Here is a 9,148-nt window from a genome sequence, read left to right on the forward strand (position 1 = left end):
GGTGCCCCTATTCTTTCATGAATCCCATTATAAACATAAAAAAAGTACATGACTTTCTCATTTCTGGTGACCATTCAGGATGATCTACTTATTAGAAGCAATAGCCTCTACATTTGTATCTCAGCTATTTTCTAACTAGTTGTCTTCAGCAAAGTAATACATGCACACACATACACAAACATGCACAAAATGCATAGTTTATAGATCATTGCTATTTAATATTATCATTAAAGAATAACTAACAAGTCAGAACCACTCTGGAGTTAAGCTAAACTACTCCATGTATCTTGCAATTCATGACCAACTAAGAAAATTCATACATGCATACACACACTCTTAGTCCCTCCTGCAAGTTAGCATATTGTATTTGGCTTTCTTGGGGGCCTCAGAACAACTGTTTATGCTGTAGATTTTATCCCCATTATCATTTGTACTGCCAATACTAAAAACAGAATCGCTGTCAGGAGAAGTTGTTAGACATTTAAATAGCAAAGCTGCTTTCTTCAAGCCCTTAGGCTGATATGCCAACCCTAACGTCTCTCAGTCTCTCAGGACACATCCTCTCCTCTATTCCTCCATATCCACATATGAGTGAAAATTGGTTCCTGCAATTCACACTCACCTATATTTTGAAGAATAATCCAACCTCTGTCCCATAAGCTCACCTGAAAGAGGACAGCATTACAGCAGTTGGGTTGCTTTCTACATTTGTCCCTAAAGGGCTAAACAGATGGTGCACCCTTCCCCACAGAAATGCTCAGAAAAGGAACACCTTGAGGCTATGATGTGAAAGGAAGCTGTTGCCTTTTATGAAAATAGTTATATTTGAGTTAGTATTAGATTTGGGAATACAGAAGCAGGAAGGGGATAGCTAGAAAAATGTTGCCATAATAGCTTAGAGGAAGAGCAGGGAGGAAAAATTAGTAGCAGCTGTAACAGAAGGAAATGATGGCATTAAAATTCATGTTCAGGAGTTTAAGTCATGATAACCTTTCACATCCCCTGTATCTCTCTTGCATTAAAATGCTAGCAAATAGCCCTAACCAGTTTGGCTCAGCGGATAGACGGTCGGCCTGGGGACTGAAGGGTCCCAGGTTGGATTCTGGTCAAGGGCATGTACCTGGGTTGTGGGCACATCCCCAGTAGGGGGCATGCAAGAGGCAGCTGAATCGATGTTTCTAAAACTCTATCTCTCTCCCTTCCTCTCTGTAAAAAATCAATAAAATATATTTAAAAAAATAAAATGCTAGCAAATACCTCCAATGGTGAAGGTAGAGGAAGGGAATATTTTAACAACACTGAAGGCTATTAGCCCCTCATCAGACATAGGGTTTGCAAGTATATTCTCCCATCCTATAGGTTTTCTTTCTATCTCGTAGACTGAACTATGACTCAAAAGTAAACAAACAAACAAAACAAAAATTGCCATATTAAAAATGGGCAAAGGACTTGAATAGATATTTCTCTAAAGAAGACATACAGATGATCTATGAGTATATGAAAATGCGCTCAACCTCACCAATCATCAGGGTCATGCCAATCAAAACAAAATGATAGGTCATGTCAAACTTGGTAGAATACTTATCATTAAACAAAGCAAAACAAAATAAATAAATAACACACAAAAAAAGCCCAAATGTAAGTGTTGGAGAGTATTTAGGGAAATTTGTGCCCATGCACACTCTTGGTGGAAATGTAAAATAATGCAGCAGTTATGGAGAATATCAGGGAGGTTCCCAAAAGCAATTAAACAAAGAACTGCATTAGGAACCAAACCCACAATCCCACTTCTGTGTATCTATCCAATATAACTGAAATAAAAATTTCAAGGAAAAGTTTGTATGTCCATGTTCATTGTAGCAATACTCAAGATAGGCAAATATGGAAATGAACCAAATATATATTCTTCACCAAATGGATAAAGAAGATGTGTGACAACATGGATAAACTTGAAAGACCTAATCCTAAATGAAATAAGCCAGTCACAGAGCAAATATTGCATGAGTCCATCTATATGAGATATCTAAAGGAATCAAATTCATCAACTTAGTAGGATGGTGGATGCCAGGAACTGGTGGCTAGGGGAAGAAGGAAATTGTTCTGTGGGTATAAAGTTTCTGTTATGCTAAATGAAGAAATTCTAGAGATGTACTATACAACATATTTTCTTTATCAATACAGTATTCTGTACTTCAAAATTTGTGGAGTGGTAGATATTGTGTTAAGTGTTCTTACCACCAATAAGTACATACACACATACATACTCTTTCTGCTGCCATCTTGGTTCTGTGTTCCCTCGTAAAATGCCCAGTGAAGCCACGGACACTGTCCCTGCTACAGAGCAGGAGTTGCCACAGCCCCAATCTGAGACCGGAACAGAATCTAACAGTGATGAATCAGTACCGGAGCTTGAGGAACAAGATTCCACAGGACAAACCCAACTGGCCGCAGCAGCTGAAATCCATGAAGAACCAATCATTAAGTAAAAACAGAAGGCATGGAAGGCTGTAAAGTATACAGAATATGTACATGTTTACAATATTGTGTCTTGGACAGGTTACGGGGCTTACTAGGGAACTATCCAGAAATCTAAGCCTATCCTCTGTGTCATCACAAAACCAGATGTCTATAAGAGCCCAGCTTTAGATACCTCCATAGTTTTGGGGGAAGCCAACATCAATGATTCATCTCAGCCAGCACAGCTAGAAGCTGCAGAGAAATTCAAAATTTAGTGAAGCTAAACATTCAAGAAAAACACACAGACTACAACTATGCAAGAGGAGAGTGAAGAGGAAGATGTTGATGAAATAGGTGTGGAAGTTAAGGACATAGAACTGGTCATATCACAAGAAAATGTGTTGAGTGTGAAGGCAGTTCAAGCCATGAAGAACAATGGTAGTGATATTGTAAATGCTATAATGGAATTAACGATGCAACCATCTAAAAATGAGAAGCTTTTTGTTTCTTTTTTCCAAGTACATTTCATTGATTTTTTACAGAGAGGAAGGGAGAGGGATAGAGAGTCAGAAACATCAATGAGAGAGAAGCATCGATCAGCTGCCTTCTGCACACCTCCCACTGGGGATGTGCCCGCAGCCAAGGTACATGCCCTTGACTGGAATCAAACCCGTGACCCTTCAGTCTGCAGGCCGACGCTCTATCCACTGAGCCAAACCAGCCAGGGCGAGAAGCTTTTTTTTGCTTCAAAAAGAGTAACTGCAGCCTGGCTGGTGTGGCTCAGTGATTGAGCATCTACTCATGAACCAAGAGGTCACTGGTTTGATTCCCAATTAGATCACATGCCCGGGTTCCAGGCTCAATCCCCAGTAGGGGGAGGGGGTGCAGGAGGCAGCTGATGGATGATGTTTCTCTCTAATCAATGTTTCTACCTCTCTATTCCTTTCCCTTCCTCTCTCTAAAAATCAATAAAGACATATTATTTTTTGCCCTAGCCAGTTTGCTCAGTGGATAGAGCATCAGCCTGTGGACTGAAGGGTCCTGGGTTCGATTCTGGTCAAGGGCATGTACCTTGGTTGCAGGCACATCCCCCAGTAGGGGGCATGCAGGAGGCAGCTGATGGATGTTCCCCTCTCATCGATGTTTCTAACTCTCTATCCCTCTCCCTTCCTCTCTGTAAAAAATCAATAAAATATACATTTTTTAAAAAAGAAAAAAAAAGACATATTATTTTTAAAAAAAGAGTAACTTCAACTTGGTTTGAAATTTGTACTTTTCTACCATTGATGGAATTATTGTTTCTTGTGGGTTGAAAATATAAATAAATGAATGTAGCATGTGAAAAAGTGATATTAGAGCAATTTCTAGTCAATTTTGGAAGAAAAATGTGCTTTCTCAAAAATTTTATGTAGAACTAAAATTCTTTCCTATATGGCAACAGAAGATACTTTCAAATATGTAAAGTTTCAAAAAATGTGAATATTGATGAATATTGACTTATGAGAAGAAAACACTGAATATATAAGCCTAATAAAATATAAATAAAAATTAATAAATAAAACATGGCAGTATTCCTGTATGAAGGAATATCTGATTATGAATGTGTTAAACATAAAACTAAATAAAAATCAATACTATAAATAGTTACATAAAATTAAACATAAATGTAATAAATAACATAAAATACATTCTTTTTTAAATATATTTTATTGATTTTTTACAGAGAGGAAGGGAGAGGGACAGAGAGTTAGAAACATCGATGAGAGAGAATCATCGACAATTTGCCTCCTGCACACTCCCTACTGGGGATCTGCCCGCAACCAAGGTACATGCCCTTGACCGGAATCAAACTTGGGACCTTTCAGTCCGCAGGCTGATGCTCTATCCACTGAGCCAAACCGGTTAGGGCATAAAATACATTCTTGATGCTAATAAGAAATCACATTCCATAAATAAGAATTAATTTTACAAAGGCACATTGGTTGGACTTGGAACAAGAAACTAAAAAAGTGTTATTGATTTTAATTTAGAAAATAAGTCAAACATTATTTTGAAAAGCATAAGAACTCACTAGTGGAAATAAAAAGAATAATTACCTTTCACATCACTATAGAAGATAAGAAGCAAGCATACAGAATCCACAAGACAAATGACAAGAGGCAAATGCAACAAAAAAGAAATATAAAAAACAAAACTGAGAACATAAAACAAAGTGACAGAATTAAGGCTACACATAACAGTGATAACAGTACAGGAAATTGCTTTAAACTAGTCTGTTTTTAGGAAGGAAATACTCTCAGAAAGAATGACAAAACTAAATCAAATTTTAAAACAACTCAGGAAAATGACATAGAAATATTTTAAGTGAAATAATGGGTAAAGTTTCATCATGGAAAAACAGAAAGCAATCGTGAATGGAAATGCTAATAGCAAATGGAAGAATTTAAGGCAAAGCATAATGACTAAGAAGATTAGGATCATTTTGTATTTCTAAAACAGTCACTCAACAGTGCAAACCAAATGGTATTAAATCATTGTGCATTAAATAATGACACAACAAAATATATAAAGTAAATATCCTATTTAATAAAGAGGTAATATGCAAATTACCATCACTCCAACAAGATGGCTGGCAGGGGAGGGCAGTTGGAAAGGACCAGGCCTGAAAGGGAGGGCAGTTTGGGGCTGATCAGGCCTGCAGGGGAGGACAGTTAGTGGGGGGCAGGCCTGCAGGGAGGACAGTTTGGGGGGGACCAGGTCTGCAGGGAGGACAGTTTGGGGGAACCCAGGCCTGCAGGGGAGGTCAGTTGGTGGGGGACCAGGCCTGCAGGGAGGGTAGTTGGGGGTGACCAGGCATGCAGGGGAGGGCAGTGCACAAATTTGTGCACCTTGAAAGGAACATAATTCCACGTTTGCAATGTGTTCTCTATCTTTACCCTCCTTCCTTTCTGTCTCTCCCTTTTTTCCTTCTAAACCATTCAAAATTTCAAACTTCATAACACTTTATTACTAAATACTTAATTATGCATGCTCTAACAACAAGGGCATTTTCTTATGTAGCCAAGATACCATAATCAGACCTAAGAAAAATAAACTATTTTTTAATATTACCTAAAAACAATTTATTTTTAAAACCTTTACAATTTGCTAATTTTTCCAAAGAAGTGTTCTATAGCCTTCCTTGCTCACCCTAGCCTATGATCTAATCAATGTTTATACATTGTCGTTGGTTATTAGTGTCTCTAAGTTCTAATGGACTTAACTTTTAAAAATGTCATGTTGGTCATATGAGCATGTCCTGCATTCTGGATTTGTCTGTTTTTTACTCCTGAAAAAAAATTAGAATAAATAATTTGGCAAGAAGCTACAAAGCTGATTGCACTTCTTACTGTAATATACTAGGATACACTATGAAGTGATTCAAACTCTGTAATATAGACTAACATTTTTCTCTCTAAAGATCACACGTTAGAGTGTTACATTTTATATCATATTATAGGCCCGGTGCATGGATTCGTGCACTGGTGGGGTCCCTCAGTGTGGCCTGTGGTGATAGGGCTAAAACTGGCAGTCCAATGCTACCTGCCACTCTGCCTGCTGTTCCTTGTCATCCCAGCTCCATGGCACCTGCCACCACCGCCCCTGCCACTCAGTAGGCTCGATGCCACTTCACCCTGCATCTGGTGTCCCTCGGTCAGCTGAGCAGCGCTCCCGCTGTGGGAGCACTCTGACCACCAGTGGCAGCTCGGCATTGAGCATCTACCCCCTGGTGGTCAGTGCGTATCATAGTGACTGGTCTACCAATCAACCAGCTAACTGATCATTTAGGCTTTTATGTAGATAGATTATTCCAAGATTCTCCCATGAAGGTTTATCTCATAATTTATTTTCCCGCTTTAGAAAGTATGTTGTGTGGGCGTCTGTGGCATCCTCTTACTCTTGCCTGGAAAGAAGCTTTGCTTTCCTAATCATGTTTTTACTAAAATCTAACTGCATTTAAATGTCACTTTCAATAGGGAAGCCAATTTCATGCACCTTTTCAAATGACAAGCAGATTATCCTGCCACATTTATTTGTTTTGTTTTGTTTTAGTTGGTGTGACCAGATGTCATTAATTTTTCTCTAAAAATTTTAATCCCATATATAAGATTCAGGGCCTTAGAAATACAGGGTGGGGCAAAAGTAGGTTTATAGTTGTTCATATGGAAAATAACACAATAATTAATAAATAATAATACAATAATAATCTGTGTTTAGCATACTCACAACTGTTTTGCCCACCCTGTACTTTATTTAAATGCATTGTTTTACCTTTGTTTTTTATGGAATAAACAATATTAAAAGAATGCACAATAGCCGAAACCGGTTTGGCTCAGTGGATAGAGCGTCGGCCTGCGGACTGAGGGGTCCCAGGTTCGATTCCGGTCAAGGGCATGTACCTTGGTTGCGGGCATATCCCCAGTAGGAGATGTGCAGGAGGCAGCTGATCGATGTTTCTCTCTCATCGATGTTTCTAACTCTCTATCCCTCTCCCTTCCTCTCTGTAAAAAATCAATAAAATATATTTAAAAAAAAAAAAGAATGCACAATATTTAAAGTCCAGTAGGGTAGACAAAACCTGGTTTTCAGTTTGAAGCAAAATTATTAAATTATAACAAATTTACTCTAGAATAATTAATGTATTTTATTATCTTTCATATCTACACATACTGACCACCAGGGGCCGGACACTCCAACCTGTAGGTTAGCTTGCTCCTTGGGGTCTGGCCAATCAGGAATGGGTGAGATGGGCTGGGCATGCCTTGAAGCCCTCCTGCATCCTCCCCGAGCCCCAATCATGCACTGGTGGGGTCCCAAATTGTGAGAGGGCACAGGCCAGGCCGAGAGGCCAAATGCACGAAATTCATGCAATAGTAGGCTTTCCTTCCCCTGGCTGCTGGCACTGGCTTCCCTCTGGCACCTGAGACCCAGGTTTCCCTCGCAGCCCTGGCTTCATCCAGATGGTCGTCTGGAAGGACGTCCAGTATTATTAGCATATTATGCTTTTATTATTATAGACTAAAGGCCCAGTGCACGATGGGGGAGGGGTGTATCTCAGCCCAGCCTGCACCCTCTCCAATCCAGGACTCCTCAGATATCCCTCTCGCAATCCAGGACTGCTGGCTCCTAACTGCTCACCTGCCTGCCTGCCTGATTGCCCCTAACCACTCTGCCTGCCAGACTGATCACCCCTAACTGCTCCCCTGCTGGCCTGATCACCCTAACCACCTCTGCCTTTGCCCCCACAACTGTGGCTTTGTCCGGAAGGAGGACCAGACAACTGGAAGATGTCCAGTCTATCTGGTCTAATTAGCATATTACCCTTTTATTAGTATAGATAATGATTCTGCTGTTAAGTTATTATAAAACTGAATATCTATTTTCCATTTTAAAATTAAAAACTATATATTGGCATAAATACTTAGATTTTAAAGATATATTTTAGACAATTATGGGACACTAGAGGTCTTGTGCATGAAATTCTGCACAGGATGGGTACCTAGGCCTGGCTGGCAATCAAGGTCAATTGGGGCTTTCCTTCCCCTGGCTGCCTTCATTCCTTGCCGCCCCCTGGTAGTCAGCACACGTCATAGCGAGCAGTTGAATTCCCAGTCGGTCGAACTCCTGAGGGGACAATTTGCATATTAGCCTTTTATTATATAAAATAATAAATGTAAGAAATGAGTTACATAGCAACAGGTCAAAGCTTATGCTTGTTTTATGACAACATCTAATTGAACTTAACTCATTATTGCATTTTCTTTTTCCTTTCTCTTACTTAAGCAAAATCTTAGTTTCACATAAACTACAGTCTCTAATTAACTTCAGAAAAAAGGATGCCTTTATTTAAAAATTGTTTAAAATATATTTTTATGTATTTCACAGATGAAGGGAGAGGGAGAGAGAGATAGAAACATCAATGATGAGAGAGAATAATTGGTCGGTTGCCTCCTGCATGCCCCTACTGGAGATCAAGCCCACAACCCAGGCATATGCCTTGACCAGGAATTGAGTCATGACCTCCTGGTTCAAAGGTTAACCACTGAGCCACACTGGCCAAAGGGGGTGTCTTTAATTAGGCCTCCTATGTAGCTGAGATTTCAACATGTAAAAGGACAGGGTAAATACACACTTACCTCTCCTTATACACCCTCCTATTCCCAGAGGTTTTGTCCTCCAGGTAGCTGATCCCATCTGTTTATCTAAGTATTGTCTATAGACATCAAGTTAATTGGATAGCTTTTTTTTCCCTTTGTCTTCTTGCAGTTGTGTGAGAGGCACTGTCTGGGCATCATAAATCTCCATCAGTCTGGTATAGCACTGGCTGTTTAGCTCCCAGTAGGCAGCTTATGAATTCTGATGATTTATGGATTTAATCTTTTCTATAAATGAGTGTGGAGGCTATGCAACAGGCCCCTATTTACAATGAAAACAGCAGATAAATAAGTAAATAGATAAATAGATACATGACAAATAGATAGATAATCATAATAACCTTGAGATTAAGATATAATATTACAAGACAATTAAGATAGAAGGGAAGCATTTTTAAAATTCTTCTTATGGGGGTGATTAGCAAACTGGTATGTGCTCTATCTGTAGCTTTCTATGGATGAATAATTATAATATGCAGGGCTTTAGTATTATATCC

The 9,148-nt window shown here is 39.2% G+C and overlaps 1 pseudogene; it reads left to right on the forward strand.

The window, feature by feature from the left end:
* Window positions 1-2,303: 2,303 nt before the first annotated feature.
* On the forward strand, window positions 2,304-8,829 carry LOC132241778 (nascent polypeptide-associated complex subunit alpha-like; annotated as a pseudogene).
* Window positions 8,830-9,148: the final 319 nt, after the last annotated feature.

Source organism: Myotis daubentonii, chromosome 9 (assembly GCF_963259705.1).
Source record: "Myotis daubentonii chromosome 9, mMyoDau2.1, whole genome shotgun sequence".
NCBI classification, from domain to species: domain Eukaryota; kingdom Metazoa; phylum Chordata; class Mammalia; order Chiroptera; family Vespertilionidae; genus Myotis; species Myotis daubentonii.